The sequence below is a fragment of the Pongo pygmaeus genome, chromosome 16, assembly GCF_028885625.2.
Source record: "Pongo pygmaeus isolate AG05252 chromosome 16, NHGRI_mPonPyg2-v2.0_pri, whole genome shotgun sequence".
Lineage (NCBI taxonomy): Eukaryota > Metazoa > Chordata > Mammalia > Primates > Hominidae > Pongo > Pongo pygmaeus.
Window position 1 is genome coordinate 105,394,449 of NC_072389.2, and position 19,880 is coordinate 105,414,328.

General features: G+C 34.4%; 1 protein-coding gene across 26 annotated transcripts in view; it reads left to right on the forward strand.

Moving 5' to 3' along the window:
• MEF2A (myocyte enhancer factor 2A) overlaps window positions 1-19,880 on the forward strand; it is a 151,509-nt gene that overhangs the window by 80,317 nt on the left and 51,312 nt on the right. The window lies entirely within an intron of this gene.

Here is a 19,880-nt window from a genome sequence, read left to right on the forward strand (position 1 = left end):
AACTGTCAGAATGACTTGTACATCTAAAACATAAATTAGGTGTATATGTATCTTTTCTCTAAATCATTTCTTAGAAGAGTGATTGCTGTATGGCGACTCGCGTTATAAACATACTCTATTCATTCAGACAAAGTAAACTATGTTGTTTTACCATGTATACCAGCATAATCTAACATTTCATCTATAATTACTTATTTTGTATGAGTTTTAAAATTAATATTGTAAGAGACTCTCATTTTTGGACAGTATGAAGTTACAGTTTTGGTATGTCTTAATCATTTCATTATGTCATTGACAGCTCACAACTTTAAACACTTAAGAAAACAATGACAATTATGTAAATAATATTTGCTTTGTTAATAGTGCTTTAGTTGGGCAACAGGAGAAAGTCCTCGTTTTCTTTGTTTATCTGCTGCCTATTTGATAGCTCTCATAGTTCTACCAACCTAATTAAGTGAAAAAGAAAAGGATTTATTATTAGAATGATCTTCTCAGAAATAGTGTTTTACAATAAAACCTTCAAAATGGAAACCAGTATGCTTCCCCCTTTTTATCTTCTCTCTTTCAAGATCTTCCATAAGATAACTTTTCCATGTGTATTTCTAATCACATTTTAAATTAGCTTCATAGTTACTTTTGTCTCTTTTGTTTATATTTGGAGGTTTTATATTTATTCAATGGAGGAATTTTTTATTACTTGAAAGATGCATATTTTGGCTTAGTATGTAATAGAAAAGTATTAGGCATTTCGTTGGTGAAAGTACTGAAACCATGTGAGGATTATGTAGAACAACTAAAAAAGAACAAATGGAGTCCTAATCTAGATTGTATTTCTAATATTTAAAATTAAAGATAATTTAGCTGTTTTGTTTTATAGGAATCTAATTTATTTGCCTTCTCAAGTGTTATTGTTCCGAAAATGCATTTTAAATTTCCCCTATACTTCTTTGCCTTAACTGTCCCTCTTTAGGCAGTGATTGATACCATTACTACACACATAAAAACTATTACTTATATTTTAAAAACAGCTTTTGTTACTTTTTAGTCATTTTTTCAAATGAGAAGTAAAGGTATAGCATAATTACAGCTAGGACTCATCTCTGTTGCTTGACTTATCCACAGTTTTATTTACGGGGCTTACTGCTGTTAACCTTCCCTGAATTGTATATGAAATTTTTTATTTTGCTTTTGTTGATAACTTCGATTAAACTACATGGTTATATCATTAGCTAAACCCCTTAATGCAGTTATATTTATGTCATTTATAAATTATATTATTTAGCAGTTATGTTATATGTTATCATTTATATATAATACTGTATAGTAGACCTTTCACCTGTTACATGTCATGAATACATTTTGTATTGTAATTTTGTAAATTAGGGTATCATTCAGGTAAGCTTTGTTAAGAAACTTCATAACTGGATTTCCTTGAAATGGAGAGTATCCCTGTTGTGTTTAAAATAGTTTTTTATCTTATAAATCTAGATGTCTCATCAAAAGTTACACTGCCTCAACTCAAACCAGTGGAGCTGACTTTGATAATGTCAGCAAATAAGTATTCTAGCTAATTTCATTATAGAGGCAACCACCTCCTTAACCCTAACTACTCTGCTCTTTCATTGCAGCAGTTGTTATTCTTGGTCCCTGGAAGTTGAGGGTACTTCACACTGCCTAAAGCTTACTTCCCTAGAGAATACGGAGAATGTAGTCTGATTTAATCCTCATAGAATTTTCAGACTACCTCAATCTTCATCTCTGTTGTGGTCAGCAAAGTGTAAGAGAGCAGATACCAAACATTTTTTTAAGCAGTCTCCTATATTACAGTCTGTTTCAATATGAAGGAAAACTTTTGCAGCTCAATTACATATTGGGATTTTGATGTTTTCTTTTTAATTGCATTTCCTCAAAATAAGTTAAAGTGAATCGTGTTAATAGTTCCTTGTGAAGTTCTAAATTATATAAATACAGTAGATAGAAGGCACATTAGATTATTAGGGATTAATTTATTGTGGTAGGATAAATTACAAGGCTTAATTCACACTTCTTGTATATTAACATCTTACTGAGTCAACTTTTATTAAGAGAGTGGTTGTTAAACTTGTAAGATAGGCCTTTTTTTCACATATGAAGATGATGCAGCCTACATCTTCACTAGTAGTGCAATTCACATATGAGTTCTTTTTGCCAGTGGTGTAATGGCTTATGCTGATGCATCTATACAGTTTGCTGTGGTTCAAATTAAATTTACAGGATAACAGTAATGAAGTTACCTACATAGAGCTTCCTATGGGTCTTAGTTTTTACAAAGTGCTTTACAAGTGTCTCATTGAAGGATATTTTTGGAATACCATTTTTTCCTTTTCACAGTTTCCTTTCAGGCAGTTGTATTAATGGGAAGCAGGCTTTTTGATGCCCATTTACTCATTTGACAAAGATTTGAGGGGCTTCTATGTGCTTTGCAAGTTGATCGTATTTAGAGATTCCTAATTCAGGCCAGAAGAATATTCTTCCTACCCATATTTTTATAAACTATTGAGGTATACTTTTACCAACTGAAGATTTTATGTATATTTATAAGAACTTTGAAAAAGTTGGTGATAAGGTTCTGGACTCCTTAGCCATCTCATGTGGTTGAAAACATCAGGATAAAATAGAGGCATGAACAGTTACAAGTGATCTACTTTAGAGTGATTTCTAAAGTATGTGACCGATATACTTAAGAGTTTGTGTCATTATATGACCAGTAATGACACAAACTCTGAAAACAACAACTTCCATAAGGCCTATAACCTGACTCCACATATTTCCGTTTGCATATATGTTAGTCTTTAAAAAATCAGCAGAATTTTACTTTCCCTACATTACTGAAATATGCTTTGACAAAGTCTTGAGTATATTAACGTGGCGTCTTCATTAGATGTATTCCTCTTCTATTGTATCCAATATACAAGCCCTTTGAGGATGTACTGTGAAGATGTGCTGTTAACCACACCTGTGTAGTCTGTAGTACAAGGATGCACATGTATTAGGTCTGCGGAGTTAGATATAGTGTGTTTTGTGGGAGTACTATAAGATTAATATGATGTATTAAAAGTAGTTGGTATTTGAATATTGTTGATTGTAAATAGGTAGAAATGGTGCTCCTATTTTTCTGTTTCAATTTTATTTATAAACTTAAATCCATCTATCTTTGTTCTGTCTCATTTTATATTAATTATGTTCTTAAACTAGTTCTTAAACTTAAAATTTTAATCAATTTTTTAAACTTTGGTTAGAGTTGATAAAATTTTTAAAATTCTATACAGGTTTTTTTTTTTAATTTGTACTTACATATTTTAAATTGCATTTAGGTATTTTAAATTAAGGTCTGTAGTGTCTTGAGGATGTGTATATATCCCCTACATTAAGAAAGCTGAATATATGATAAAGCAGACTTACACATTAGTAAATTGGAGATTGCCATTAGGGTAAGATTCATAAGAGACTTCATAACTCAATTTCTTTGAAATGAAGAATATCATTGCTGTGTTTAAAATGTTTCCACACTGCTTTTCAGTAGTATATTTCTTACAAAACATGAGTTTTATAACTTTATTTCCCATATTTCATTAGGTGACATTCCACAAAGAATGTTGTCAAAGACACACATTTTATCTTTTCAAGTTATTAAGCATTGATACAAAAATAGGTGGCAGACTTTTGTTTGGTCCTATAAAATGTAGTAATTTAATTTAAATGTATGAAGAAAATGTTATAACTCCTCAGTTTTCAGTAAAATTAAGATTAAAAATTATGAACTATATTATATAATTTTACAGGAATACTAGATATGTCCTAGAGTGTAGGAAACTACAGATGGAAATTACCAACACAAGCAGTCACCATTGTTCATACACATGTATATGTGTGTAATTTGAATTTATACTAAATAAAAGCCTAGAGCCAATAGAGGCTTTGGGATTCTGCATCAAAAGAACAATTATGCTAAAAGGCAACAAATGAGGATTTTAGCAGATGATACCTAAAAGACACCTGAGAATACTTTTGTATCCATGTTTTTTCCTGTCATTTGGCAGAAATATTGAAAATACTAAATATTTCTGCTTATAATTTTTTAAAAATAGCTGTGACTTGGTAACATTCTGAAATCATCTTGGTAACATTCTGAAATCATTTGTGTGGCAATTCAGATTATTGTGCTGTCATTTAAGGATGTAAATAAAAGGGTCATGGCCATTTATCTCTCTTGTTAATATCTAGTGCACTATTCCCAAAGAGAGGAGTTTTTCACTACAGGAATACTACAGTACTTAAAAAAAAACAAAACTTCTTGCATTACCTCATTTAAGCTTCATATCCAAGGTAAGCTTTTTCAGAAGCAAAAATTGGGATGCACATTAAAATGACTTGCCCAGAGTCATGTAGCAATTTAGTGTCAGAACCAGGATTAGGACCCAGGTCTGTGACATTAACCTTTTTCCCCTTGCTCCCTAGTTTAGTGCATCCAGTGGAGCTCTGGAACATTTTACCATAAATAGATAAGATTTTATACATACACCAATAATGTATAATATATAGCAATCATGAATAAGTTTTCCTCATTAATGAACAGAAAATTAGTGAGGATAATAGCAGTAAGAATAATAGATATTATTAAGCACTTAACATGGTCTAGTAAAGACTTTATTTGAATTATCTTATTGAATCCTTACTGTTGCCCTTATTTCACATTGAGGCAATGGAGACACAGTGATAAGTCAGATGTTGATAATTTGGATTCTGAAGAAAGAGAAAATCTGTTTGAGTCTTAAAAATCCCTTCCTATTTTCAAATTACAAAAGAATTTGGAAGTAACATCTAAAAGAAAGGAAGATAGGGAATCAGTATAAGATCCATCTATCAATTAGAAAATAAAAGCAGATGGTAGTGAAAGTGATTATACTTGAGAGTACATTATTTAAAATCACTGGTCCTCAAAATGTGTGGTACCCTGACCAGCAGCATCAGCATCCCCAGAGACTTCCTAGAAATGCAAGTTCTTGGTCCCACCTTAGACCTACTGAATCTGCAGCTTTTGAGATGAAGCCGAAGCAGTCATGAATTAATTTGAATTAACTTGCCTTAAGTGCAGTTATAGACTAAAAGTTTCCAGTTAACAGTTTCTTGGGAGGGGTTATCCAGCTTTTTAAACATTTTTATCCCCAAGAATATCCTCTGAAATAATTTCAAACAATGAGCAAGCACAAACTGTGATTTTTTAAACCGTCTAAAAAGTAATTCAAACTAGTATGCAGTATTGGTGTGAATTGCACCTAAGGAATACATTTCTAATGGGTTACATTTCAGTTCGATTCTACATGGTTATAAGAGCTTGTGTGATTGTGGTTTCTTTGAGGGGTGCTTCTTTGAGAGGTGTGGTGGGGATGAGTCAGAGGTGGAATCTGGCTCCTCAGATGAACAAAAAAGAAAGTTAAATGACTTATCTCCTAAGATCATCTAGTGCTTGACCTTACAAAAGTAGAAGCATGATTATGCTTGGATTTTCTGACAGTATCATGATATTCTCAAAGAGGCTTTTTGAGCCAGTCATCTTTTCTCCCCATGTTATAGACGAGGAATGGAACAGACAGGGAGTATTTAAGAGGCTTGCCTAATGTTTTACAGGGCTGCAGTGGAGCATCAGGGAAAGGGAAAAAATAATGAGACATCTGAAGACAAGACAGAGCTTTCCTCCACCTCCAGTCCCCTGCCCTGCTCTTTTATTCCTAACAGAGCCTGAAGCAGCAGGATGATGATTCACAGGGTGAGGCACACAGTCCTCATGGCTCTCCTCCGCTTCCCACATGTCACTGCACCATCACCTCACACAGCAGTCACCATAGCTCTTGTAATTTCAATTTTACTACTTTTATTTTGCTATGTATGTGAATATTATTTATCATACAATTATTGGTTTTCATTTATGTGCTTTGTATAAGGGACTACGCGTCTCTAAGTGGTTTTTCTTGAGGTCATATTTTTCTCCATTAGAGGTTGATGTCATTGATACACAAATGAGAGTTCATGTGGGGAGGAAAAGATGATAGATATCACTTGTATATATAACTGAACTTTTTTCTGTAATACATTTCTTGTGATTATTGATGAATACCTACCTGTGTTCTTTTTATGTCATATGTGTCAGGGATTGAATATTTTATTAATAGTACTTACCATCAGATAAAGTGTTCCTTTTTCTCCGGAAGATATTTGATGCTTTGGTCAAATTTTTGACCAATAAGAAGAGGAGATAAAGAGGATTGAGAGAGTGGTCAGAGAAAAGTTGTTCTGGAGGTGATGCTATCACCAGAGTTGTTTAAAGCAGCAGTCCCCAGCCTTGTTGGCACCAGGGATGGGGGCTGGGGGTGGGAGGAATGTGGACAGGGAGATGGTTTGGAGATGAAATTGTTCCACCTCAGATCATCGGGCATTAGATTCTCGTAAGAAATGCGCAACCTAGATCCCTTGCTCGTGCAGTTCGCAGTAGGTTTCATGCTCTTACGAGAATCTAATGCTACTGCTGATGTGATGGGAGGCAGAGCTCAGGCAGTAATGGTCACTTGCCTGCCACTTACTTCCTGCTGTGCAGCCTGGTTCCGAACGGGGTCTGTGGCCCCGGGGGTTAGGGACCCTTGCTTTAAAGGATATGGTAGGTGGAAAACAAAGATGGTCTAGGTCAGAGGGGCAGCTTATATGGAAATTAGGAAATGAGACACTGCAGTTAGTGTATGAAGTTGAAATCAGCCAAGTGTCACTGTAGTATACTGTGAAGAGTGGAATAGCTAAGACCTGAGAAGTAAACCAGGTCCTCATGAGCTATATAAGGCCCTTCACTTTATCCTGCAGGTTTGGATAGCCACTGAAAGAGCTGAATAAAATAGCTGCTTAGGTTTCTCCTTGCATTTCCCAAGCAGTAAGTTGTGTTAGAACTGCATGGTAATTTTTTGAAGGGAGTTGAAGAAAAAGGAAAAGAGGTAAAAATATTGAATGTAATAGTTCTACATTTTAAATTTATTGTACTGGTGTTTATCATACTATGTACCAGGCATTTTGCTAAACACTGGGAATATAGTGGTAACTGGCCCTATTGCTGCCTTTTTCCTAATAAGATGATATGCTGGCTATTTTATTATCTTATGGCAGAAGTCCTTTTGTTAGATACACTTCAATATTGATTTAAGACCCTTAGAATGCCAAGATTTTTATGTTTCTCATCAAATATTAATCATGAAGCATATAAATATTATAAGATATTACACTGCTGTTCAAGCCAGAAGCTCATTTAGGGCAGAAGATACTAGGTGCTTCCCGTGTTTCTCAATGTTCTGTGTCAGCCTGTAAAGTGAGATGTATATAGTCTAAATGATCTTTCAGTTCTCTTATATATAGATGGCTAATGCAGACATGCAGTTTTGTGAAACCTGGCACTTCAAACACATAATTTAAAGAGACAGCTGTATAGTTTTCATATTTATTTTGAAGTTATTTTTGTGGCTCTATTCTCAGAGAGAGACTAGGGATCTAGATTCTACAGAAAGACACCTTCTTGCATAGATTAGTCATAACTCAACTTTTTAATTTACAATTATGCAATCAGTGCTGTACTGGTAAAAAAAAATTCCAAATGATGGTGTGAATTATATTTTAGAAAATGAGACATACCTTATAATTTTCTAGGTTTTTGTTTAGTTGGTTGATGTTCAGATTTCTAACTGATTGTGTATGCTAAGAGTATTTTATAAAGAATATTTGATATGGGATTATGATTTTTTCCTCAAATAATGTTTCTTGTAGTTCTCATTTTAATTCATTAGCAGTAAAACATGAGAAGGTAAACCTTCCATATTGTTTTTAAAATGTTAGTGATTTTTAAAACAGTAAATAGGCACTACATGCTTAAGCCTTCTAGAATAACCCAAAGCTTTATTATGCATGTTGGACTTTATCTCCTGTAACTCAGTGGAGAATATTTTTCTGTCATTTTTTTTTAATATAAATTTTCTTTTCAAATATCTGGTTTATTTTGTGGTAATTTCTGGGCTTAAGTGTTATTTCCAGAATGTATCTCGAAAACCTTAAAAATGTTTATGCTCTGAAAAAAGAACGTAGAAGTAGCAACTAGTATTTGTAGAGGAATTCAAGACATTAGCTTGCTTTTTTTGCACCACCCATGTTCATATAGGATTATCCCATAATATTATATAATTAAAATATTTTTATTGTGGTTTTCCACATTTATGTAGTTGAATTAAGTTTTTAAAAATGGTTTTGTTACTTTGGTCTCTTATAAACCTATCAGTTTTGTGCTGTAGGACAGTATAAAATAACGTTTTAGATACTTTGTGAAAGTTATTTAATATTAGACTCTCAAATCCTACTTAATATGTCACTTATTAGTAAAGTGAATATCTGTATTTAGTATTCTAACTAGCATATATTTGCTATATTATCCATTTATTTATTGAATGATTAGTCTACTGGGTTACTAAGCTCAGTGTTTAATAGGGCAGAGAGAACAGTATTAAAATTTTAAATCTTATTGAGTTTTGATGATCAGTTAAAATCATGTATGTGAAAGCATTTTGAGAACTATAGGTTGCTTCCAGATGCAGGCAACAGAAGACCTCACTGAAATTGGTCTTAAAAATAGGGGTATTGGGGGACAGAGCGAGACTCCATCTCAAAAAAAAAATAAATAAAAATAAATAAATTTTAAAAAAGGGGGGTATTGGTTATTTCCTGTAACAAAAATTCCAGCAGCACGGTAGAGATTTGGCTGTGTTCAAGCGGGCTTCAGGTCTCTGCCTTTGCCCATGCATCATTGTCTTCACACTGGCCTTTTCATGTTGATAAAATGGCAGTGGTAGCTCTAGGCCTTAGATGTGAACACAGCATCATATAAAGCAGCACTATCTAATAGAATTTGTGATAATGGAAATGTTCCATATTTGTGCTGTCCAATATAGTAGCCATTAACTATGTGTAGTTATTGAGTGTGTAGTGCAACTGAAAAACCTGAGTTTTTAATCTTTTTAAATTTTAATTTAACCACATGTGGTGATTGGTTACTATATTGTTGAGCATCTGTCTAAAGTATCAGAGATCAGTTGTGTCCCAGAATCCACAGCAGATGTTCTAAAATTAATTCTAATTGTACTGTTTAAAGCACTTGCCTTTCCATCTCCCACTCTGAAAACACTAAACACAGTGGTAGAGAAAGGATAGAATGTCCTGATTGGCTTATTCTAGCCAGATGTTACACCCCTGGGATTTACTACAAAACTAAAGTAATTCAGTGTGGTATTTGCATAGGGATAGGCATGTAGTTCAATAGAACAGAATAGAGAGCTCAGAAATGTACCCACATATACATGGTTAATTGGTTTTTGACAAAAGAGCCAAGGTAAATCAATGAGAAAAGGACAGTCTTTTCAATAATTGGTGCTGGAAAACCTGGATATCCATACAGAAAAAAAAAAGCCTCGGTATTTACCTTATATCATATACAAAGTGTTTATGGAATAGAGGCTTTGCACAGGGGAGTAATCGAAGGTAAGGAAGAGACAAATTGAATATAGTTGATAGATGGTCTTGAATACCCAGCTGTGGTATTTAATATTTGTCCTATAGGCATTGGGCAGCCTTTAGAGGGGCGTTTAAAAGTTTTAAGTAGTCAAATCATTGTTACAGGAATTAATCTGGCAGCAGATTAGCAGTATTTTAAAAGAAGTGTGTAGCTTTTAAAAATAAACTAAATTATCTCACCTATTACTTACGATAGGCCTTAGTAATATTGAGAATTATAGAAAGAGGAATGCAATTCCATTTGGTTTGAATGGAGAGGGGAGATTAAAGTGGGGGGTTAGGCCGTGTTCTAAGGAATATAATATATTGACACATCATGCTGTTTAAAAATTGATTTATAGAAAATTTGCATAATTTGTAAAACATATATATTATTATATATAGAGAGAATTGACCTAATAATGCTGTGAAAAGTGGTTTGTGTGTTATAAAACAGTTAGGAAACTCTGATCTGGCTCTCTCTTTCATTTGACTGATGAGGAAGCCGCGTCCAAAGAGAGCAAGAAAGACTGTAGATCCTTTGAGGCAAAGACTTCGCTAAGGAACATTAGTATTTTTCACAGTGCTCTGTAAAGATTCAGCACACAGCTTAATAATGACCTATAAAATGGAACTAAAGGTAGTGTTGTGTACTTCAGCATTCACTTAATCATAAATTAAGAGTATTTATGATACTCAATTAAAACTTCATCAAATATTACAAAATCTAGTAGGGACAAAAATATAAAATGTGTTTAAGTTGAAGGAACACTCAATGTGTAGGAGGTGATTCTTTTTACTGTTAACACTGGAAATGATAACTTTATTTCCTTATCTCCCCATCCTCCACATCTACTAATATATATTACTTCCAACCTTTAGAGAAGTAAACATACTTAAAAAGATAAGTATAGAGGCCTCTGCTGTATTGCAGTGTATGCATTCTTGAATAATCTCATAAACCGCAAAACCTATGCAGCTTTGTATTCTGCACATGAACTTAAATGATACTTGGAGGGATAGCTTGAAATGCTAAGTGAGGCATCTTAGTGTAGCTAGTGGCCACTATGGTGGGTCCTATAAATACACAAAATTACTTGAATAGAAATGCTGGCAACACTTTAATTAGGATGGGCTAGTGCATCTTAGGACAATATGATATGATTTCCAGTGTGATAACTTCATGATTGGAGTATACATTCCCAGAGCTTTCAGTAACCTAATTAATCAGGTTAATACTGTAGTAGTACTGTCACATTACCTTGTATCTTTATAAATAATTGCTCCAGACATCCTTAACTATCATGTGAAATTGAATGCATATTTTAATTACTTATTGAAATGTGGTAGGCATACCTGAGATTAACTTTTTTCCTCTTCTTTTAAATGAGATATAATTCGTATACCATAAAATTCACCAGTGTAAATTATGCAGTTCAGTGGTTCTTAGTCCATTCACAAGTTGGTACAACCATGAACGCTATCGAATTCCAGAATATTTTCGTCAATCTGAAAATAAACCCAGTACCCATTAGCAGTCACTTACCAACTCCTCCTTCCCCTACATCCTGGCAACCACTGATGTACTTTCTATGTCTATGGGTTTACCTATTCTGGGAATTTGATATAGATGGAGTCATGCAGTATGTGTTCTTTTGTCCAGCTTTTTCGCTTAGTGTAATGTTTTCAAGGTTCGTCCGTATGGTAGCTGTATCAGTACTTCATTCTGTGACCAAATAGTATTCCGTTTGCTCCTATGGAGTTTGTGTGCAAGTTTTGGTGTGGGTATAAGCTTTCACTTCTCTTGGGTATCTAGTTAGTAGTGGAATTTCCTGGATTGTGTGGTGAGTTCTGTGTTTAACTTTTTGAGGAACTGCCAAACCCTGTCCTACATCTAACTTAAAAAAAAATACAGCAAAAACATCAACAAAAACCAATAACTTTATGGATATTGTTAGAAAATGGTTGATTTTTTTAAAATTTTGATATTGTTGGGCTAGGTTATCTGGATCAACTCTTCTGTTGAAGACATCTAAAAACTAGATAAACTGTAAAAACAAAACAAAAAAACTTTTGTACGTTATCAAAGAGCTCAAGGAACATGCCAGGCCAAAATTTAAGAGAAGGTAAGAACATAAAGGTAAAAAAGTATTTAAAGTTCTAACCACCCTGAATCATTTGCCCATCTGGATAAAGCAGTTTGTAAAACTGAGATTCAGGTTCTGATGGATTTGGGTTCTGATAGATCCAGAATCAAGGGGAAAATGATCACTTCTAGGTTTATGAGCCTAATAGATACCCCCAAACCCCCTTAAGCTGGGGCCTTAAGAAAAGAGGAAAATCCACTGCCTTCTTCTGCTCCCAAAGGATTGCAAGGAGAGTTATTTAGTACTGAGCAGATAGGGGAAAGAAGAGAACACGAAAAGAAAAAAAGAACATATCTGACAGATTGTAAACCAAGTTACCCAGCATTGTGTGGAATCGTAGTTCCAAGTCATATAATACCAGACATTCAGGAAAACTAGTGACCTGTTAACTGGGGGAAGCAAATTTATATCCTTTTTGAAGAAAGTCACCTTATTCTGTGTATTAGAAATCTCTTTCAAATAACCCTTCAGAACTATAGAGCATCATACAAAGATGACCAAGCATACAAGAAAACAAGGCACAGTAAGGAAAACACAGCAGGATACAGCAGAAAATAACTCTTATATATTTCAGATGACATTGTTATTATATGTAGATTATAGAACAGTTTCACTTTCTATGTTTTAAGAAATAAGCTTGAAAATATCAGTAGGAAACAGGAAGTTATAAAGGAATTGACATAGCAGAGTTGAATGAAATACTTCACGATGTGAAAAAATACAATGACCAGAACTAATTAATGCAGTAGACATGGTCGAAGTAGATTTTCCATAATCGCAGAGAGAATTTGTGAACCGAAGATAGAAGAAATTATCTAGAATTCAATGCAAATATTAAAAGGCAGAAAATATCAAGAAAGGTTTAAAGAAAAGGAGGATCATGTTTAGAAGTTCTAGCTTATGCTTAATTGGCATTGTAGAAGATGGAAACAGAGAATCGGGTAGAGGCAATATTTGATGAGATAATGACACAATTTTCTAGGACTGATGAGAGCCCACCATCCTTAGATTTAAGAAATTCAAATCCCTTGCAGAGTAAATGTGTAAAAAAAAAAACAAAACAAAAAACTCTATGTAGACATAGTGAAACCGTGCAGAAAACAAAGACAAGAAAGACGTAAAGAGACTATCCTCAAAAGAGTGCTATTTCCAAATAACAGATGAAATCTGGAGTCAGTGAAATGATATCCTAAGTGTGCTGTTTAGGAAGGGAGTAGAATGCAACCTAGAGTTCTATACCCAGAGAAAATTTCGAGAGGGAAGGCATAACACCTGTATATCAGTGTTACAATCAAACCATCTACTGCTTTGGAAGAAAGGGCCAAGACCAAGTCAGGCTACCATGGTAAGAAAGCAGTCTTCATCGAATGACCAGATGACCTCTACAGGCTTCATGTGGACAATGATCTATGTCTAATTTATCCGTAAATATCAGCATCTAGTAGGGTGCTTTCGATAAATTTTGTTGAATGAAAGAAAAAGGCAAATTAAGGTATTTATTCAGTAAACAAAAAGGAATAGTGAAGAACCAAGCTCCAGGACTTTTGAAGATAGACTTTCTTGTCTGCAGTGCACTGAGAATCAGCTCTATCTTAGTATTCGTTTATGTGTGGAGATCTAGAACAGAGTTACATTCTTTCTGGTGACAAGCTGAGACTACCTGGCTGCTCAGTATCCAGCTCCTGGGAGACAAGGGCCTCAAAACTGTTGGGATTGGGGGGTGGGGCAGGTAGGGAATCTTACTACCATTTGTTAGGATTTTTACCATCAAACCTAGGAGTATCTTAGAACTGGGTAAGATCTTAGAACTTAGAGAAGCCGTAGCCTGAACACCACACACTTGTCACTGAGAAAGATCGGGATAATAAGATCCTGGAGGAACTGGAGAGGAGTGTGAAGACAGTGCCTACAATCACCACATACACAGTAAACGCTCTCTCTTCTCAGTGGTTGAAATTGTTCCTGATGACAGCTCTCTTATCTGTTCTCCCTTTGATTTGCTGACTGATGGATGCAGTCCATTTAGCAAATGAGCATAGCATATTGGAAAGAGCACTAGACTTAGGTTCTAGTCCCAGTTCTGTCACTTAACAGCTACGTGTTGAGGTGAGGTGAGAGAAGAGTACTTGGATCTCTGGATCTCTTTTAACTTTAATATTCTCCTCTATAAGGGTAGAAGATGAACTAGAGGATCACAAAGTACCATTTAGTTTTCTGTTCAGTGGCAATTTTGACATACTTTTCTGAGCATACATACTCTCAGAATCCTATGCCTCAAAACTTTGATTCATTGGACAGATTTCAAGAAAAATAAAATTTAACAAATGTAATAAAGAAAAAATAGAAAAATTGAATAATCTTGTCAAGTTTTCCACAAAACTACAAGTCCAGATGGCTGCATAAGCAAATACTAGCAAATTTTTAAGAAGGAAATAATTCCAGTATTTCACAAACCCTTCCAAAGAATAGTAAAAACAAAGAGCTTTCCTTTCCTCGTTATCTAAAATTAGCCAAACTTTGATAGCAAAACCAGCTAGGAGAGTTGCAAAGATAATAATCAGAAGCCAGTCTCACTGAACGTAAATGTGAAAGTCTTCAGCAAAATATTAGCCTACTTCGTGTTCACATCTTTCTTATGGGAGACTTTTTTGTTTGTTTGTTTTTGAGATGGAGTTTCACTCTTGTTGCCCAGGCTGGAGTGCAATGGCGTGATCTCGGCTCACCCCGACCTCCGCCTGGGAGACATTTTTATTTTCAGAATGACCCATTTTCTCTACTGTTTGGGCACAAAACTAGACTCTGTATTAGCCTCCCCTGTGGTTAGGAGTGGCCATGTGACTGACCTCTGACCAAGGAGATGTGAGTGAAAATGATGCAGGCTGCTTCCAGGTGTGACCAGTAAGATACTTCCTACATAATCTTCATACTCTTTCTTCCCTGTTTGGCATCCCATGTGCTAAGAACGGGAACCCTGAGGTCCTATATGTGGAACCATAAGGTAAATGTCTTTGGGCTCTGAATCTCACACAGGGCTCACTGCGAATAAAAAACATCCTTCTTGGGCTCTGTATGAATAAGAAACTTTCATTGTGTTAAGCCACTGAGATTTATGGATTTATTAAAGCATCTAGCATTACTTATACTAATACAGAGATTAAATCCAGTGATATGTAGAAGAGATAATATATTATGACTAAGTTGAATATATCCTAGTAATGTAGAGTTATACCATATTCATAGATCAGAAGTCTCAAATTATATATATCTGTGCCACATAAGATAATCTCTGTAGAGTTGATGAAATATCAGTCAGAATCCCAAGAAATACTTTTTGAAAGAATTTCAACAACTGATTCTAAAGTTCACAGAGAAAATAGAACAGGAGAAGACACTGAAGAAGAACAAGGTGAGAGGGTTTGCACTACAATATATTGAGACTAATTTTAAAGCTATAATAATTAATATACAATGGCAGTGGCACAAATACCAAATGCCAAACATACCAATGGAATAATAGCTCAGAAACAGAACCATGCATATATAGATACTTAACATATGATAGAGGTGGCAGAACAAACTCCTTAAGCAGTGGTATAGGGACAAATGGGTATCCATATAGAAAGCTCATGAAATTGGACTTACCTCATATTTTATACAAAATTACCTCCAAGATGCTTATAGACCTAAATGTAAAAGGCAAAATTATAAAGCTATTTACAGGATAATATAGGAGAATATCTTCATAATTTTGGAAAGGATTTCTTATATAAGACATAAAAATCGCTATCATATGGATAACTGGAAAGGAAAAAACTGATGAATTTGACTCCATTTAAGAACTCTTCATCCAAAGATAAGCGTTTTTTTTTTTTTTTTTAAATGCTACATAATGGGAAGATATTTTTACAATGTATAAAATTAGCCAAGGGCTTACATTGACTACTTATAAAATAATTACTATGAAAATAAATAATTAAAAGAACTACCATAAAACAATTATCAAAAGGCAGTAGAAAACTTAGCAAAGTACTTGAATAGGTACCTCCCAAAAGAGAACATCCACATGGCCAGTAGATATGAAATGTGCTTAATTTCATTAGTAGTTGGTATTGTAAATTAAATCCCACAGGTAGGAATGCACATTGATACAATTACTTTAAAAGACAGTTTGGCATTATCTAGTATAACTGAAGATCCACATATTTTATGAACTAATACTTCTGTTCCTAAGAATACATACCCAAGAGAAATGTGTGCACATTGTGCAGTAGACTGTCTATAGAAATGTCCACAGCAGCATTTTCATAGATTCAAAAGATTGAAGCCACTCCAATGTCTGTCTGTTGTAGAATGGATAAAGTTTTTTTTTTTCAAGCCATGTAATACAGTATTTAGTGAAAATGAACCAGCTATAACTCTGTGTAACTCTATGGAGGAATCTCATAAACAGTGTTAATGAAAGAGGCAAGACTGAATAGTGTACTGTGTGTGGTTCCATTTACATACCATTCACAAATAGGCATAGCTAAATTATACTTGGAGGGTATGTATGTATGTGGTGAACCTATAGAAAACCTAGACCATTGCCATCACAGAGTTAGGGTGGCATCACCTGTAAAGGTGGAGGAGAGGCTTATGGGATGAAGGGAGATAGGGAGGGTTCTGGCCTTGGTCTGTTTTTTTGACTTGATTGAAATGACTGATGTTCGCTTTATAATTATTTGTTGAATTTTATATAAACTTGTACGTACCTTACATAGTTCACAATTTTTAAAAATTGTTTTTATGTGTTGTCAGAGTAGCTAGAAAGACTAAGTAGTATATGTTTCAAAATTGGAAATAATTATTTACAATGAGGAAAAAGAACTTTTCTCATTTTTAAAATATTGTAATAGTCTAGTTTCAATTTCCTGAAACTTAAGACATGATTTCTTTTTTCCTCTTTTTTTTTTTTTGAGACAGAGTCTTGTTCTGTCGCCCAGGCTACAGTGCAATGGCACGATCTCAGCTCACTGCAACCTCCACCTCCTGGGGTTAAAGCAATTCTCCTGCCTCATCCTCCTGAGTACCTGGAATTACAGGTGTCTGCCACTACACCTGGCTAATTTTTTTGTATTTGGAATAGAGACAGGGTTTCACCATGTTGGCCAGGCTGGTTTCAAACTCCTGACCTAAAGTGACCTGCCTGTCTCGGCCTCCCAAAGTGCCAGGATTACAGGCATGAGCCACCGCGCCTGGCCCAAGCCATGATTTCTTTATTTTACAAGCACTTGCTTATACTTATGCTAGATTTACTGACTACTCAGCCAGTATTTATGGAGCATTTACTGCTCAGCTGCATCACAGCAATGAGATTTAAGGTGGGTGGTCAAATTTTATGTGGGTTTATTTAATTGATTTAAATCAGTTAACTCCTCATGCATTTAAAAACCATGCATTTATACCTTTTGAGTAGTTTTAATTCCATAGTTTCACTTGTAGGTGCTATGATTCTATTAGTTTGGAATGGAATTTGGCAATAATAAAGTTGAGCATATGTTAAATTTTTTTTTCAGTTCTTGGTAGGCAGGAGTTAAAAGTGCAGGCATGGGCTCTAGCAAATACTCCAGCAGTATAGGCTCTTCTATCCAAAATTTAGTGTCATATGTCAAGATTCCAGAAAATGCAAGTCCGTTGGGATATTTATAAGTTCTTATTTAAGAGCCCATATGCTTTAAATATTTATTTAAACATATTTAGAAAGATAATCCGGATTGATTTACTCTGTAAACAGATGCCAAAGATTATAGTAATATGCATTTGTGCACGTATATATATATGCACACATTATATACAGAAATGGACTGCACTTTTAACTCCTGACTACCAAGAACTGAAACCACTTTTAACATATGCTCAACTTTATAATTGTCAAATTCCATTCCAAACAAATAGAATCACATATATATATTTAAAATTTTAGACACGCTTATTTTCCATGGAAGTTTTTATGTATATAAAACTTTTTATATTTTATGTATAAAAGTTTATATTTAACTATTTTTTATATATGTATAACATCTCCATGGAAAATGTGGCTAAAATTTTAAATATATAATTTCTTGCTGAGTATTTAACATGAAAGAGCATAAGCTAAAAGAAACGCATTTTAAATGAGTTGCCCTGCCTAATTAGTAATTCATTTTGAAATAAATTTTTGTAAGTTTATTATGTAAAAGAAAACCTCAACATACTTAGAAAAAAGTTTACACAATATTGTTTTTGTCCTCTCAAGTATCTTTTTTCTTTCTCTTTTCAACTCTTCCCTTAATCCTTTCCATCTCTAGTTTCACCAAGAGGTTTAGTATATAAACCAGAAAATGAGGGGCAGATGTACAGGTCAGCCGAGTGGCGGCATATACCCAGAATTCTGTAAATGTTTCCTTAAATTTGAAAGGTAAGGTTGCTAGTACTCTATAAGTGGAATGATAGGACATATGACTTTAAAGATTTTTGTTGGGGTAGATACCATTATTTCAATCAGTTATCTTTGACCAACAACAGTAATTAATCATCACTTCTAGGTTTGAGAGTCTTTCTGGATTCTATGTTGTGGAGGTACTAGCCAGATTTACTTTGAGAAATATGTGACTTGGATAAAGAGACTAATAATGTGTTACCTAAAGGATCACTAACAGTTTTCTTCCTCATGCTTCTTTGATTATAAGGGATAGAAACCCATTTAAAGTAGCTCCAACTAAAGAAAGAATTTATTGAAAGAATGCAGACAGATAGCACTCAAAGGCAGGAGGCAGGAGTAGCTGGCTTCCTGAAGGCCTGACACCAGGAACTCCATATTAAGGGCTCCATGGTCTCTCATCTCTGCCACCAAGGCTGGTTTGCAAGATAACTCTGCTTGCAGGCACAACTGATCATCTTCATGTAGAAATGAATTGGTTTAAAACAATTCAAAATGTGAGAAATTCAAAATGGTATCAAGGGGAACTGAATTGGTAACAATTTATGGAACAGATAGAATGGAGAGAGAGAAAAGTGGAAAAAAGATATAAGAGTCTAGACATAAGATATTGCAGGCTTGAGTGACTATGGGGACAGTAGAAATGGAAATAATATACAAAATTTGGTATTCCATGTGAATGTAGAGAGAGAACAAAGGGAATAAGGTCGACTAGGTTGGTAAGTCCAAAGGAGAGACCTGTTTAATAAAAGATAATGAATTCTATGCCAGTTAAGTTGAAATAGAAATGTTAGTAAAATATCCAAATGAAAGTGTGCAGCAGGCAGTTGGGATTATAAGTCTTCCAAGTTGCAGATTAGATTTGGATGAAGGCATAAACATTACTATCATAAAATTATAAAATGAACATATTAGAGATTTTATTTGATTCATTAATGAATGAGGAAACAATAAGATCATAAACAGAGGAGAACTAAAAAATATAACACATTTATAGTCAAAGAATGCAGAAGTAAATTTATAAATAGAAACAAAAGTGGCCAGTATCCACAGGGTGACAATCAGTGGTATTCCACAGGAAACAATTTCTGGAAACAAGGATTATTTGCAGCTACTACAAGTTTTCTGTAAGTTAACTAATGTCCGTCTCTGCAGTGTTGTAAAATAGCCTCATCAAAGAAACAGAAGTGGATATAACTAACCTAAATGGAGGTTCTAGCCACGGCACTCACTAAGTTTCAGGCTTTCACTGTTTTTCCTTAAATTGGTATGGAAATTTTAAACTCAAGAGCCTTCCTCCTATTGGAGTGTTTGGTCAGCAGTAGATAGAAAGAAAAACAAGCAGTGGGGAAAGGATTCCCTATTTAATAAATGGTGTTGGGAACACGAGCCAGCCATATGCAGAAAGCTGAAACTGGATCCCTTCCTTAAACCTTATACAAAAATTAAGATGGATTAAAGATTTAAACGTAAGACCTAAAGCCATAAAAACTCTAGAAGAAAATCTAAGCAGTACCATTCAGGACATAGGCATGGGCAAAGATTTCATGACTAAAACATCAAAAGCAATGGCAGCAAAAGCCACAATAGATAAATAGGATCTGATTAAACTAAAGAGCTTCTGCACGCAAAAGAAACTTTATCATCAGAATGAACAGGCAGCCTACAGA